Genomic DNA, 15,252 nt, shown 5'->3' with positions numbered 1-15,252 from the left:
CGCTCCGGATATCATCAATTAAAGGTTCAAGAAGAAGACATACCTAAAACTGCTTTTAGAACTAGGTATGGACATTACGAGTTTACAGTCATGCCCTTTGGATTAACAAATGCACCTGCAACATTTATGGACATGATGAACAAGATCTGTAAACCATATTTGGATAAATTTGTAATTGTTTTCATAGACGATATACTTATTTATTCAAAAAGTCAGGTCGAACATTGTCAGCACTTGCATGCGCTCTTAACTTTGTTAAGAAAAGAAAAGTTGTACGCTAAATTCTCAAAGTGTGAATTTTGGCTACAAGAAGTGCAATTCTTAGGACACATGGTGAATCACGAAGGTATTCACGTAGATCCTACTAAGATAGAAGCAATTACCAATTGGAAGGTTCCGCAAACTGCAATGGAAATTAGAAGTTTTATAGGATTAGCTGGATATTATAGACGGTTTATTAAGGATTTTTCCAAAATAGCTGTACCATTAACTAAGCTAACCTGTAAAGCCACTAAGTTTGAGTGGGGACCTAAACAAGAAGAAGCCTTCAGAATCTTAAAGAAGAAATTAACCAATGCTCCAATTTTAGCCTTACCAGAAGGAATAGAAGATTTTGAGGTATATTGTGATGCTTCAAAAATAGGATACGGATGTGTGTTGATGCAACGCAAGAAGGTAATTGCGTATGCTTCCAGACAATTGAAAAAGCACGAAGAAAACTATACGACTCGTGATTTAGAATTAGGAGCTATAGTTTTTGCCCTTAAGATATGGAGACATTATCTGTATGGAAGTAAGTTTACTATTTATACAGATCATAAGAGTTTAAGGTATATATTTGGGCAAAAAGAATTAAACATGAGGCAAAGAAGATGGATGGAAATCCTGAGTGATTACGACTATGATATTCAATATCACGAAGGAAAGGCAAACGTAGTCGCAGACGCCTTAAGTCGTAAGTATCATGAGAAGCAAAGGCGAGTCCGTGCTCTTAGAATAAATCTACAAGTAGATTTAATGGAACAATTGAAAGAAATTCAGGAAAAGGCAATCAAGGACGATGCCGAAGGAATGAAAGGTTACCTAAAAGAATTAGAACAAGGAAACGATGGAATTTGGAAATTCCACAAAAGCAGAATTTGGGTACCTAAACAAGGAAATTTAAGATCAAAGATTTTAGAAGAAGCTCATAAATCTAGGTATACCATACACCCAGGAAACAATAAGATGTACCAAGATTTAAGAAACAATTTTTGGTGGATAGGAATGAAAAAGGATATAGCCGAATACTTATCTAAGTGTTTAACTTGTTCACAAGTTAAAGCCGAACATCAGAAACCCTCAGGTCTACTACAACAGTTAGAAATGCCTGTATGGAAATGGGAACTCATAACAATGGACTTTGTTACTAAGTTACCCAAAACCAGAAAAGGTAATGATGCCATTTGGGTAATCGTGGACCGATTAACCAAATCCGCTCATTTTCTACCAATAAAGGAAACCTTTAGCATGGAAAGGTTAGCCAAGTTGTACGTAGATGAAATAGTATCCTTACATGGAGTTCCACTCTCCATTGTATCGGATAGAGATAGTCGTTTCACTTCCCGTTTCTGGACAAGTTTCCAAGAATCAATGGGAGCCCGACTGAATCTGAGTACTGCATATCATCCACAGACGGACGAACAAAGTGAAAGGATGATCCAAACCTTAGAAGACATGCTCCGAGCATGTGTAATTGACTTTGGAGGTAATTGGGATAACCATTTACCATTAATCGAATTCTCCTATAATAATAGTTATCACTCAAGTATCGAAGCCGCTCCATTCGAAGCACTGTATGGACGCAAGTGCAGAACTCCCGTATGTTGGGCAGAAATAGGAGAAAGTCAATTATCAGGTCCAGAAATCGTGCAAGAAACCACAGACAAGATAACTCAAATCAAGGAAAGATTGAAAACAGCCAGAGATCGCCAGAAAAGCTATGCAAACAATCGTCGCAAGCCATTCGAATTCCAGATAGAAGACAAAGTACTTTTGAAAGTATCTCCTTGGAAAGGAGTAGTACGATTCGGTAAGAAAGGAAAACTGAGTCCCAGATATGTTGGACCATTCCCAGTGATTCAACGAATCAGACCAGTTGCTTATCGCTTACAACTGCCAGAAGAATTAGCTAGAGTACATGATGTATTTCATGTATCCAATCTTAAGAAATGTCTATATGACGAATCCCCGGTAGTACCTCTTCAAGATGTGGAGGTAAATGAAAAGCTGAAATTCATAGAAAAACCTTTACAAATAGAAGATAGGAAAATCAAGTTTCTCAAACACAAGCGACTAGTATTGGTGGTGAAAGTCAAATGGAATTCAAAGAGAGGATCAGAATATACTTGGGAACTGGAGTCAGAAATGAAGCGGAAATACCCTCATCTATTTCAATAAATCTCGAGGACGAGATTTTTCCTAAGGTGGGGAGGATGTAACAACTCTCATTAAAAATCTATAATTAGAATGATAATTAGTCAATAAGGAGACCCTAATTGAGACACCCAAGTAATTCCGCACTAACTCTAAAATTTTCAGAACAATCGGAATCAGGATCAGGGCCCCTAAACTCAGGGGGGTAAACCCTAATTGATAATTATCAATAGAATCCGTTGTCACAATTGAAATTCAAATTTTTGATGATTCATGCAAGCTAGTCCCGAACTCAGCTAGTCTAGGTAAATAGACTGAACCCTTTACGGACCGTAAAGGAAAATGCCTTACGGACCGTAAGCATATGTGCTTCCCTTACGGACCGTAAGGATTGAAGCATACGGTCCGTAAGCGAAGCTATTTTCTGGCTATAAATAGCCGACCTTGGGACTTGAAATGGGAACTGAAAACGACGTTAAATTGCTGTCTGTGCATCAAATTAGAGTCGTTATACTACAATTAAACACACACACTGCACTCGAATCGCTGCCGCAAAAAGGGTAATTACTCGATCGCTATTACGATTCATTTTCCGAGATCAATATATCCAAAGAATGTTTAAGTGCCGCCCACATTAGGGTTATACTTTGTCGTTCGTCGTTAAATCGATGAATGTTTAAGTATTGCACTTTGTCGTTCATTATGAAAATTTGATCTCGTGAGTTATCGTGACTGCTGTATTGATCACTAACCCAGTTTTGTGTGCATTATTATTACTATTAGGTTAACGAGGCTAAATCATATTCTGTCTGTATTAAATCTGCAATGTGAGTCATTCTCTCTTTTTATCAACTGTTTTACAATACTCCAAATTATTTTCAGAATTATAATTACAGTGATTAAGTTGATGTAATCACCAAATTACAGCCAGTATGTGGGGTATTGTGCACATTACTACAGTTTAAATCATTTTAGGTGGGCGAACCTAATTTTAATTGATTTACGTCATTCATTGGGGCAGCCAATGGTGATATGACCACTGTCACAGATCCGGTCGAGTGACAAATACTGTGGGTAGTTGGTTGATATCAGAAACATGCGTAAAAGATCTTAACACTGTGTATTAAAATAAATGTGTCATTTTCAGTAAAATGAATGATTCACTCAGTATTTCCCCGCTGACAAAACCTTTTTCAAACATGTTTAGATGATCTACTGTAATTCAGGAAAAGTGCCGAGGAGCATTTCAAGCTTACGATAGTAGCTCAATATAAAATAAAGAAACATGTTTTGAAATAAAGATTATCAGAAAAATCTTATTATTGTAAATTATCGGGGTTTTGTCCCGAGTTGTGAAATAAAATAATCGGGAAAAGTTTTTAGCTTTAAAACGATCCTGATGTTAAAATTCCGCTGCTAAACTCAATTAAATAAATATCGCGGGATTTCTGTCCCGCGGCTCCTGTTGCGGCTGATTAAGTTTTGATTTAGGGTTTGAGTTATTTTTGTTGTTGTCTGCATTTAGAGAGAGAGAGATATATCTTAGGGTTTGTAGTTGGTAGAGATAGAGAAGAGAAGAGTGGCTGGTTTTGTTGAATTTTTTTTTGGGTTTCTGTCTGTCTCGGGAATACACTTTTCAAAAGGGAAAGAAAACTTATAAATTGGATTTTATAAAACTTTGGAATCCGCATCTTAAACTTCAAATTAAAAAAATATATATTAATAATCGAAGAGTAAATTTCAAAGTTTGTTCTTTATGTATGTCTAATATATCAAAGTATGTCCTTTATCTTTAATAACCTCAGAAAACATCCTTAATGTTTGAAAAACCAATCAGGTTATGTCCTTTACCCTAAACCTTGTTTGTTTTCCCAGTTAAATCAGGTCATGTGAGTAGCACATGAGGGTATATTGGTCTTTACCTTAATAAAAACCCTAAACTCCACCATCATCTTCTCCATCTTTCAATCACCTGCACATCAACATACCCCTTTCTTCTCTCTATCTAACAATCCTACCACCACCACAACTTGGCATATTCAAGAGAGAGAGATCGAGCAGAAGAGGAGGCAGGAAAGAGAGAGAGAACCGGCGGAGCCGGTGCCGTCGTCTACGGCGGCGGTGGTTCCAGCGACCCTCTCGAGTCACAGCAGTCGTGGGTTCAGGAATTTTCTCCGGTAAACTTATCCAGCTCGTCATCTTCACCTCTTTTACTATCAGGTCTGTAACGAGCTATCTCTCAAGTCCGTTTTGTTTGCGTTTCAGGTTTGATGGTTGATGGGGTCGGGCATCATTCTGAGTTTGGGTGTCACGGCACGGGTCAGACTCGGTTCGGTTCGAGTTCAGTCGACAGGTGGGTCGTTGTGGCGGTGGTGATGGCGGCGACAGGTGGGTCGTGGTGGCGGTGATGGCGGCGACATGTGGGTCGTGGTGGCGGCAGGTAGGTTGTGGTGGTGGTGGTAGGATTGTTAGATTTCAATAAACCACTTTGTTGCCCTAATTTTAGTGAGTTGTAAGAAATTGGGGGTTTTTTTGTTCATGGGTTATTGATGATAATTTTGATGATAATCTGGGTTTTGAAGTTTTGAATATCCGGGTTTTGAAGTTTTGAATATCTGGGTTTTGAAGTTTTGAATATTTTTTTCTTTGTGTTTTGAAGATCTGGGTTCTGTTTGAAGTTTTGAAGATATAATGTGCAGATTATGAAGCTTATAGTTAAGAGAAAGAAGATTTGAATTTTTTATAATTTTATTTTTCTAGTATTAAGGTAAAGACCAATATACCCTCATGTGCTTCTCACATGACCTGATTTAACTGGGAAAACAAACAAGGTTTAGGGTAAAGGGCATAACCTGATTGGTTTTTCAAACATTAAGGACGTTTTATGAGGTTATTAAAGATAAAGGACATACTTTGATATATTAGACATACATAAAGGACGAACTTTGAAATTTACTCATAATCGAAAGATAGTTTGCTGAAGAAGGGGCGATTTTTGTTTGGTAGTGATAACTTTAGGGTTTTTCAAACTTTAATTAATCTACTCATGGGGATTGAAATTTTACTTGGGGCAGCTGTGCATTATTGTTGGACTAGAATTATTGATCAGGGTCCAAAGCTTTGTACAAACAACAAAGTTTATATATATATATATATATATATATATATATATATATATATATATATATATATATATTATTTTGAACTAGAAGGTTTTAAACAACAATTTTTGGGTCAGGTATCAATACTTTTAAGATAACGTTTGGGCCTATAATTTTGATCAATTTCGGGTCAAGTCTTTAAGACTTTTATTTGTGGCCTAAAATTTTGATTAGTTTTTGGGTCGGGTTTTAAGTTTATTTTATTTGGACCTTTTAAAAATTAATTTGTATTCGTAAAATTGAGTTGGGCCGGGATTTTTAAGTTTATTTTTGGGCCTTTTAAAATTAACTTGTGTTCGCAGAATTTCACCGGGCCAGGCGTTTCAAGTTCATTTGGACCAAGTACTACTAACATTTGGAGTTGATACGGGTTTAATTTTTGAAGTAACTTGAACCGGGTTTTAAGTTGAGACAAATATTTTTCGAGCTTTATAAAAAAAAAAAAATAAAACATGGATGAAACTCAGAAGGAGTACGATAACTTTAGAAGTGTTCGTGGTGAAAGTTTGTCTGCTCATATTACAAGGTTCATGAATTTGCTGACAAAGATGAAGAAAGTTGGAATTCCCGTTACCAACCGTGCTAAAATCAAAAGGTTGCTAGATTCACTACCAAAAGAATGGAGTATCCGGTGCATGAAGATTACAGATGACTTTATAAGGTACCCTACAACGCTGACAGATGTCGTGGACGCTTTGAAATCTCTTGAAATGGAGGTGAATCAGATTGGTGTCACTCCAAAAGCAAGCCCAACAACACCTACCAACATGAGTTTCCCTTCCCCAATCAGTGTAGGAAGTTCATCATTTGTTTCAGCCAGGATTCTAAATAATCTTCCAGCAAGTTCTGCAAAAACATCTTTAAGTGAAAAAGAAATGGTGGAAATTGCAAAGTCAACAACTGATAATGGGAAGAAAGTTACTGAGGAGGATGATAAGGTGAAGCAGATTGAGAAGGTGGATGAAGGATTCAGTGAAGCAGGTAGAAAGAACGAAGAGAAGACACCTTTTGAAGCCCAGCATGCAGAATCTAGCAAGGAGAAGGAAGAAAAGGACTTGGTAAACAACATTCCACATAGATTTAAAGTAAAGTGATGCACATCTGCATGCGTTGATGTCGTGGCACATTATAAGTCTCTAAATCTAGAATTTGAGAGACAAAAGAACAAAGCTTTAAAATTTAACAAAGAGCTTAAACAGAACGAGGCCGCATATCAGAGAAAGTTGAATTCAACTTTAGCTGAAATGCAAACTCTAAAAGAATTTGTGTTTAGAAAAGATTTTATCATTAACGATCTCACAGATAGATTAGAAAAAGCTTTGAACGAAAAGAATAAATTACAAATTATAATAGACAAATGGAATGTCAGTCAAAAGGCATTTACTGACATCAAAAACTGCCAACGACCGATGTATGTAAAAGATGGGATCGGGTATAAGGATAGGCAAGGAAATGAAAGAAAACTCTTCTTTCCACCACATAGCAAAAACTATGTGCCTATGCCAACTCCTCATCCTGACAACGATTTAATTGATAAAAATGATTTGATTGCTCAAAATATCAATTGTGAAAATGATAAAATTTCTAACGTTTCTGAAAGCAGTGAAGAGGTGATTGAGCGTGAGGATGATGTGTGCGATGAGGATTGTGGTGGCACGAAAATAGGAATAGGGTATTCAGGCAACAATTATACTACTGTTAACTGGTTCGCCTGGAACTGTGAGAAATCAAACAAAACTTTAAAATGTGTTGACTTAAAATCTGCTTTTTGTGATGAACAAGTTGTGTGTGAACCTCCTGTGTTTGTTCCAGAATTGAAACAAAGCAGATTCGGAAAATTCCTCACTGAGGAAATTCCAGAATTTGTTCAATCTCATATAGGTACCTCAGAGTTAGAGAAAGAGCTAAATGAAGAAAGTAGCAGTGAAGACTCAAGCACCACAACTTCAGAAGGTGGCGAAGGAAGCTCAAGTGATTCGGAAACGTCAGTAACAGATGCTGGTAGAAAGGTTGAAAACCTTGAACCATCAGGTGTTCAAGAACAACAACCCCAAATAACTCTGCAAGTCTAGTAAATCAAGATCCATTGGAAAAAGACTTCCAAATTGATGATTGCACGAGTTCAGATGATGAATCAAAGAGAAATGAAAGTCTTGGGGAGTCAAAGATCAAAAGATCATCTGAAGTTGTCGAACATCACGTTTATGAACATGCTGAGTCAAGCTCAAAGCAATCCCCGCCCCTAGTTGCATCACACGGAACTGCAAAGTCTCAAAAGCCATTCAAGGCTTGTTTTAGGTGTGGAAAAGAAGGTTATGTCCTCAAACAATGCCCAGAACGACACGATCCAGATGGTAAATGTAACATCCCTATTTTTATCATGTAAATTATAAGTATGGGTAAATTTATTAAACCACTAGTAACTAGTTTATTTATAAATATTCAACCCAAATAGTTTTAAACACTATTTTATATAGTGGGTTGAAATATTATATTAATTAATTGGCTTGTGTATGAATACCTTTTCTAATAAAATAAAAGTCTATAAAAATTTATACTATTAGACAGGTAACTTACGGGTAGGTTGACTGTAAGAAATATGAAGTACCTAAACGGGCCCAGTGACCGTATACTAATTAAAAATATAAAAATATATTGTGTTTTGAACCTACTCTGTTTGTAATGAAACTTGGTTCAAAATGTAGATACAAATATTCTCATTCTAAAAACATATTCATTGTTTTATAAAACATCATATTTTAAAAGTTATAAGCACCAAATAAGTAAAGCAGCTGAATTAATTATAAAAAATAAAATATCAAAACAATCAAAACTTAAAACATTCATATTGAATGATCGTGAACATTAAACTAATAATAAAAAAAGAAAAAAAAGAAAAAAAAAGAAAATCAAAACAATATTTAAAACAAATAGTGTACGTGTCTAGAAGAAACAAAACCCAACACCTAATGTTTTGTAGATACGTGGCATGCCCAATTTTTACAATTTCAACTATAAATAGGATTTGTAGGCTTCACAACCATTTGTTCACAATTAGCCTTCTACTCCCCACTCTCTGTCGTCAACTCCCTCTCTCTAGGTTTTTGTTATTTTTATTTTTATCCATAATAATAATAAGGCTCTGCTCCGTTTTAAGTATTGTAACTTCCGATCACCGCTACCCTTTCCGATTGATCTGAGCCTCAGGGCTCTACCCGACTAAGTTGTTGGGATTTGGTCTCGGGACATTGGGACAAGGTTGATTTAGGGATACTATACTTAACACGAGTGCATTATATATTTTTAAATAGCTTAAAAGTTATACCCAAAATTTATACCAGGAAACTTTCTAGTTGAACCCTAAAGTTACACAGTGGGTCCATTCCTTTTTCTCACCATTTTATTCTCTTTTTGTGAGTTACCCACAACTATTATTTATTATTTATTATTTCTATTTTATAAACAAACTTTCATCAAAAGTCATGCCTATTATTTTATTTACCCAATAGGGAACCATAGTTGAGACATTCAAGTAATCCTGCACAACTCCTAAAATTTTCGTAGCAATCAAAATCAGGATCAGGGCCCCTAAAATTCAGGGGGGCAAAATCCTGTTGGATAATTATCTTTAAAATTCGGTGTCAACAAGTGTAAAACGAAATTATGTTGATTCACCGAGCCTATACCACTGAGAAGGCTAGTCTACAAGCTAGACCACACCCCTTACGGACCGTAAGGGTTAGTCCTTACGGACCGTAAGCCAAACAGTTCCCTTACGGACCGCAAGGGTCTAGGCATACGGTCCGTATGCGAGTCGAATTTTGCACTATAAATAGCCGACCTTGGCAGTCGACTGTTGATGTTAACTTTTCAATCAAACTCGTGCTGTATACCAAATTAGGCTTATATCTCACTAATTAAACACACACCGCACTCGAATTGCTGCCGCGGAACAGGGTAATTACTCGATCGCTATTACGATTCATTTTCCGGGATCAATATATCCAAAGAATGTCTAAGTGCCGCCCACATTGGGTTATGCTTTGTCGTTTGTCGATAATTCGATAAATGAGTTGAAGCATTATACTTTGTCGTTTGTCGATAATTCGATAAATGAGTTGAAGTATTATACTTTGTCGTTTGTCGATAATTAGATAAATGAGTTGAAGTATTGCACTTTGTCGTTCATTGTGAGAATTTGATCTCGTGAGTTATCGTAAAAGCTGTATTGATCATTAACCCGGTTTTTGTGAAATTCGTTAAGGTTCGAATCTCACGACTACCGTTAAGGTTTGATTTGGGTTTTACACCAATACGTATTCTATTCTGTTAAACCACCAAAAACACTCCCAACTACACCCTTACAATCAAACAAACTATTAAATCATCAGAAGATCCAGAATAATAAAGTACATGCTTAATTATCGGGAAAAGTAGAATCAAGAAGTTTGTTAACTCAATCCTGCATAATGATTAGTGAGTTATTCTTCTTTTATAAACTCTTTTCTCACAGTTTGTGAGTTGTTAACTGTTTTACAATACTCCAAATTATTTTCAGAATTATAACTTACAGTGATTAAGTTTATGTAATCACCAAATTACAGCCGGTATGTGGGGTATTGTGCACATTACTTGATAATCTTCACCATTAGGGCAGCCATTGGGTGATATGACCATAATCACAGACACCATTGGACATATGGGCCAATGGGTCGAGTGGTAAAGTACTGTGGGTAGATTGGTTGATATCAGAAACATTGTAAAAGATCTTACCACTGTGAATTATAATAAATGTGTCATTTTCCAGTAACCAGAATAATTCACTCAGTATTTCCCGCTGACAAAACCTTTTTAAAACGCGTTTCAGGTAATTACAGTAGATTGGAGTAAGGAGTGGATCCGACACTAAAAGACTTCAAGAAGTGGCTTATTTTATTAATTAAATCAAATTAAGAAATATTGTTTTTATTAAAAGCTACCTTTGTAAAATTTGGAATTTATTCCATCCATTTAAATAAAATCCGGTGTTTCTAAACTCTGATATTTTTCCTAACTCACGGTCCTAATGAAATTTCCGCTGCAATGTTTTCCAAAATAATCACCGGTACCACTGGACTGCTCGCGGCTTCCGATTCCGGCCAGGATGGGATCGGGGGTCGTGACAGAAGGTGGTATCAGAGCTAAGCCACTGCTTTAAGCCTATAAGTGTTGTGATAACAATACTTAAGCTTAAATAAAAGAGTTAGGAGATTGCTATTAACTTAACTGGTAGCACATCTGATAGCATTTAGACTTGAACATAAGAAAAGATGCCTTAGTATAAGCTAAGCCACTTGTTTACGCAAATAGGTGTTATAATAATACCTAAGCTTAAACGGAAAGTTAGAAACTTAATATTATCTGATAGCACCCTGAATGATATTTAGACTCGAACTTAAGAATTTTGTCTTAATATAAGCTTCAAGATAAAATTACTTATATAAGTATAAATAAGTATAATTGGTATTCAATAAGAATAACGACTAGCAGGCAATAACATTTAATTGCTATTTATTCTTGTTTATTGGTATTACTTGGTCAAGAATAAAGATATATTATGGAAATACAAATTTCCTTGATTCTGGATAAAAGCCCTAATAAAAAAAGAGGCACTTTTTGAAAAGATACTGTTTATGGGAAATAGGAAATTTTCTCCGGCAAAACTGGGTATAGAGTAGCAGACTCTCCAGCTTGTCCGGATATACTGAAATTACCGCTCCGGAGCGAACCGGATAAGACGGGATAAATGGTATGTCAAACCAGTAACAAGATTTCCCTAAATAGTATCATGACCAAATATCTGACTGGTTTTTGGAAATATGAATCTATTATATACATTTAACCCTATGAAAGGTATGTATATTACAACATGTGAAATATATAATATAGATATGTATATCTATAAGGAATTCCAAAAGTCAATTAAGAATAAAGCACAAGCATATGTATATAGATTTCTTTATCAGAAATCTTTCGCATATATCTTTAATTTTGATGTCAAACATTCTTTCGTTTGATCATCTACCTCGTAACTCATGTAACAAAATAATACTGGAAACCCATTAAGTTGGGACACCATCAAAAATATAAGAATTTCCAATACGTTACCATAAACTACTAACGCCAGTAAGAAGCCGGTAAAGTTGTGCTAATGCACAAGAAAACACATGAAACTTAAATTATACATCCACAGATGTCGAAGTTTATCACACACGACTTCCAAAGGCAAGATCTTTGAAAAATATAAATTAGGCACGATGATACCTACACTAATTCCATCAGTAAAAGAACTCCTAAATCAAAAATCGGCACTTTGCCACATGATCTTACAAACGATAAAAATATCGCTGAGGTACGTTGGAACAATATTTCACAAACATCGGTGCATAGTCTAACCTGAGTCATAATTATTAGCACTACAAAAGAAGTCATATATTTTTGCAAATCCCCGATTTCATTTCACTTCATTCGACATTCTCTGATAATGTCATTTAACAAATAGTTATCACACGAAATTTCAGATAAAAAGTTCTTATATTTCTTTCGTTGCAATTCTAACTTCTGCCTATAATAAGTTGACTTTCGTGTTCTTTTAATGATCATCATACCATGAGGATTTCTTTCATAGTAGCAAATATTGATCTATTTCATTTCTTGGTAAATCCACACTTTACACATGCACTATTTGTTGCGCATATGGTTCGTTTGATTTATAAAGACCACTGGAGGGCTTCATTCCAAATTATTATTTTTATCAAAAGTTCAAATATCATATTACTATACTTGATCTTTACATTTATAAACCACGGTTATTGCAAAACGTTGACTCTTTGATATCGAGTCAATAAGTTTCTTGAAAAACTCAATTTCCTTTAGCATACATGGGTTTTGTTGTAACCATATCCAAAATTTCTTATTAATACATGAACTCGTTTTGTTTACACTAAGTTCAATTGTTTGAACTTGCTCGTATTACGTATTCAATTCAAAATCCCATATGATGGATTGAAGCCATCATATTCAAAATAGTCCTAACAAGCACTTCAATTCTCTTAAACCATAATATGCTTGTTTAGTCTTCGAATTCATCAAATCATCTCTTTGATCACGATCACTTTGTGATGACATTTTCACAAAATTGAAGATTGCGCTAATCTAAGATTTAATTATTTATTTATATTGAATCCGCTTTATTGATTTATTTTATAAAAGCAATCTTAACACAATTATGTGCTAAGATAATAATCCACCATTTCATGTCCTAAATTCCATAGTAATCGAGCCTTTCGTGATATTTCTTACCTTTCATTAATCGAAAAACATTGTATAAACTTAATTGATTATATATAGAAACTTACAATATAGTATTTCTGTAATTAAAATTTTTGTTAAAACCATTAAGGTAAAGAAATTATATTTTTACGTATAAAATTTTGTTTAAAGTATATTCTCATTTAAGTTTATGTATTTATTATTGGTAATTAATATTAGTTTTATTATTAGTAATAATATATTAATAGTAATAATATTAGTATTATTTTTAAGATACTAGAGTTATTATTATGGGCATGTATTGAATAGCCTAGCCTTAATTAGGCATGGACTGGCCACCTATGCTTAAACAAGGCAGCACTAATCAATATCTGACCATGATAATGACTAGTTAATAAACTAAGTCATCATACTTAATTAATAAATTTCAATTATATGTAGAAACATTTTTATATTATATATATAGAAATATATATATACTTCGTACTGTAAAGAAAAAAACATATTTTCATAAAACAATTAAAGGGACGAATAAAATTATCTAAATAATCGTTTAAATATTCATGAACAAGATATGTTTTTATCTTGGTTAATATTTCACAACTATTAAGTACTTATAGAAATATTCTTTTATAATATGTACATATTAAAATATCAAATGTCATTTACGCAAGCCAATATTTAAGTATGCTCGATATTAAAATAAACATTTATTATTCTACTTTTATGATTTAAAATACCCTATTATAAAATCTTATAGTCAAACATACTTGATTTTAAAAATAATAATCGTAAGTTATAGAATATTGGGTAAACCAATTTATAAAACATATATCAGTATATTGTCAAAGTTACCACGGATTTTGATATTTAAACCTATCTATATTTATTTATTATTCCATCTTATGATAACATAAAAGGAAAAGGAATTTAATAAATCAAAGTATCACCTATCTTTAAATCAAACATATTGATATGAATACAATTGTGAAAAAAAAAAAACTCTAACTTTATTGTCTTTTCATGTATTCTTACAAATCACTCATCTCAGCACATGGATTTTTCATACCTCAAATATTTGACAATTCATTTTCATACTTTTATTTCATTTGAAACTATCAATTCTAAGTCTTCCTCAGTTGTCAATCAAGTAAGATTTCTTTTAATAAAGAATTTTATTGATTCCAGAAAGTCCTTCACATTTATTTTAAAATCTACTTATCATATATCTTTTGGCCTGAACCTAGTCACCTTGGAAACTATACCATTTCATCTCATTCGTTTGTCATCGAATTCTTACACTAATTCAGTTGAACCATTGAGTCCTATTTATTGTACAACTCATAGTCACCAAATTGATATTATGATTTGGTATCATTTACCTTAATATTATTCTTTTTAATCAAAAAGTAACATAACTCTAAAAGAAATATCGTAACCCAAATCTAGAGGACGAGATTTAAAACAAGGTGGGGAGGATGTAACATCCCTATTTTTATCATGTAAATTATAAGTATGGGTAAATTTATTAAACCACTAGTAACTAGTAACTAGTTTATTTATAAATATTCAACCCAAATAGTTTTAAACACTATTTTATATAGTGGGTTGAAATATTATATTAATTAATTGGCTTGTGTATGAATACCTTTTCTAATAAAATAAAAGTCTATAAAAATTTATACTATTAGACAGGTAGCTTACGGGTGGGTTGACTGTAAGAAATATGAAGTACCTAAACGGGCCCAGTGACCGTATACTAATTAAAAATATAAAAATATATTGTGTTTTGAACCTACTCTGTTTGTAATGAAACTTGGTTCAAAATGTAGATACGAATATTCTCATTCTAAAAACATATTCATTGTTTTATAAAACATCATATTTTAAAAGTTATAAGCACCAAATAAGTAAAGCAGCTGAATTAATTATAAAAAATAAAATATCAAAACAATCAAAACTTAAAACATTCATATTGAATGTTCGTGAACATTAAACTAATAATAAAAAAAGAAAAAAAAGAAAAAAAAAGAAAATCAAAACAATATTTAAAACAAATAGTGTACGTGTCTAGAGGAAACAAAACCCAATACCTAATGTTTTGTAGATACGTGGCATGCCCAATTTTTACAATTTCAACTATAAATAGGATTTGTAGGCTTCACAACCATTTGTTCACAATTAGCCTTCTACTCCCTCACTCTGTGTCGTCAACTCCCTCTCTCTAGGTTTTTGTTATTTTTATTTTTATCCATAATAATAATAAGGCTCTGCTCCGTTTTAAGTATTGTAACTTCCGATCACCGCTACCCTTTCCGATTGATCTGAGCCTCAGGGCTCTACCTGACTAAGTTGTTGGGATTTG

Source organism: Helianthus annuus, chromosome 14, assembly GCF_002127325.2.
Source record: "Helianthus annuus cultivar XRQ/B chromosome 14, HanXRQr2.0-SUNRISE, whole genome shotgun sequence".
In the NCBI taxonomy this organism is placed as follows: domain Eukaryota; kingdom Viridiplantae; phylum Streptophyta; class Magnoliopsida; order Asterales; family Asteraceae; genus Helianthus; species Helianthus annuus.
This window is presented reverse-complemented; position numbering follows the sequence as displayed.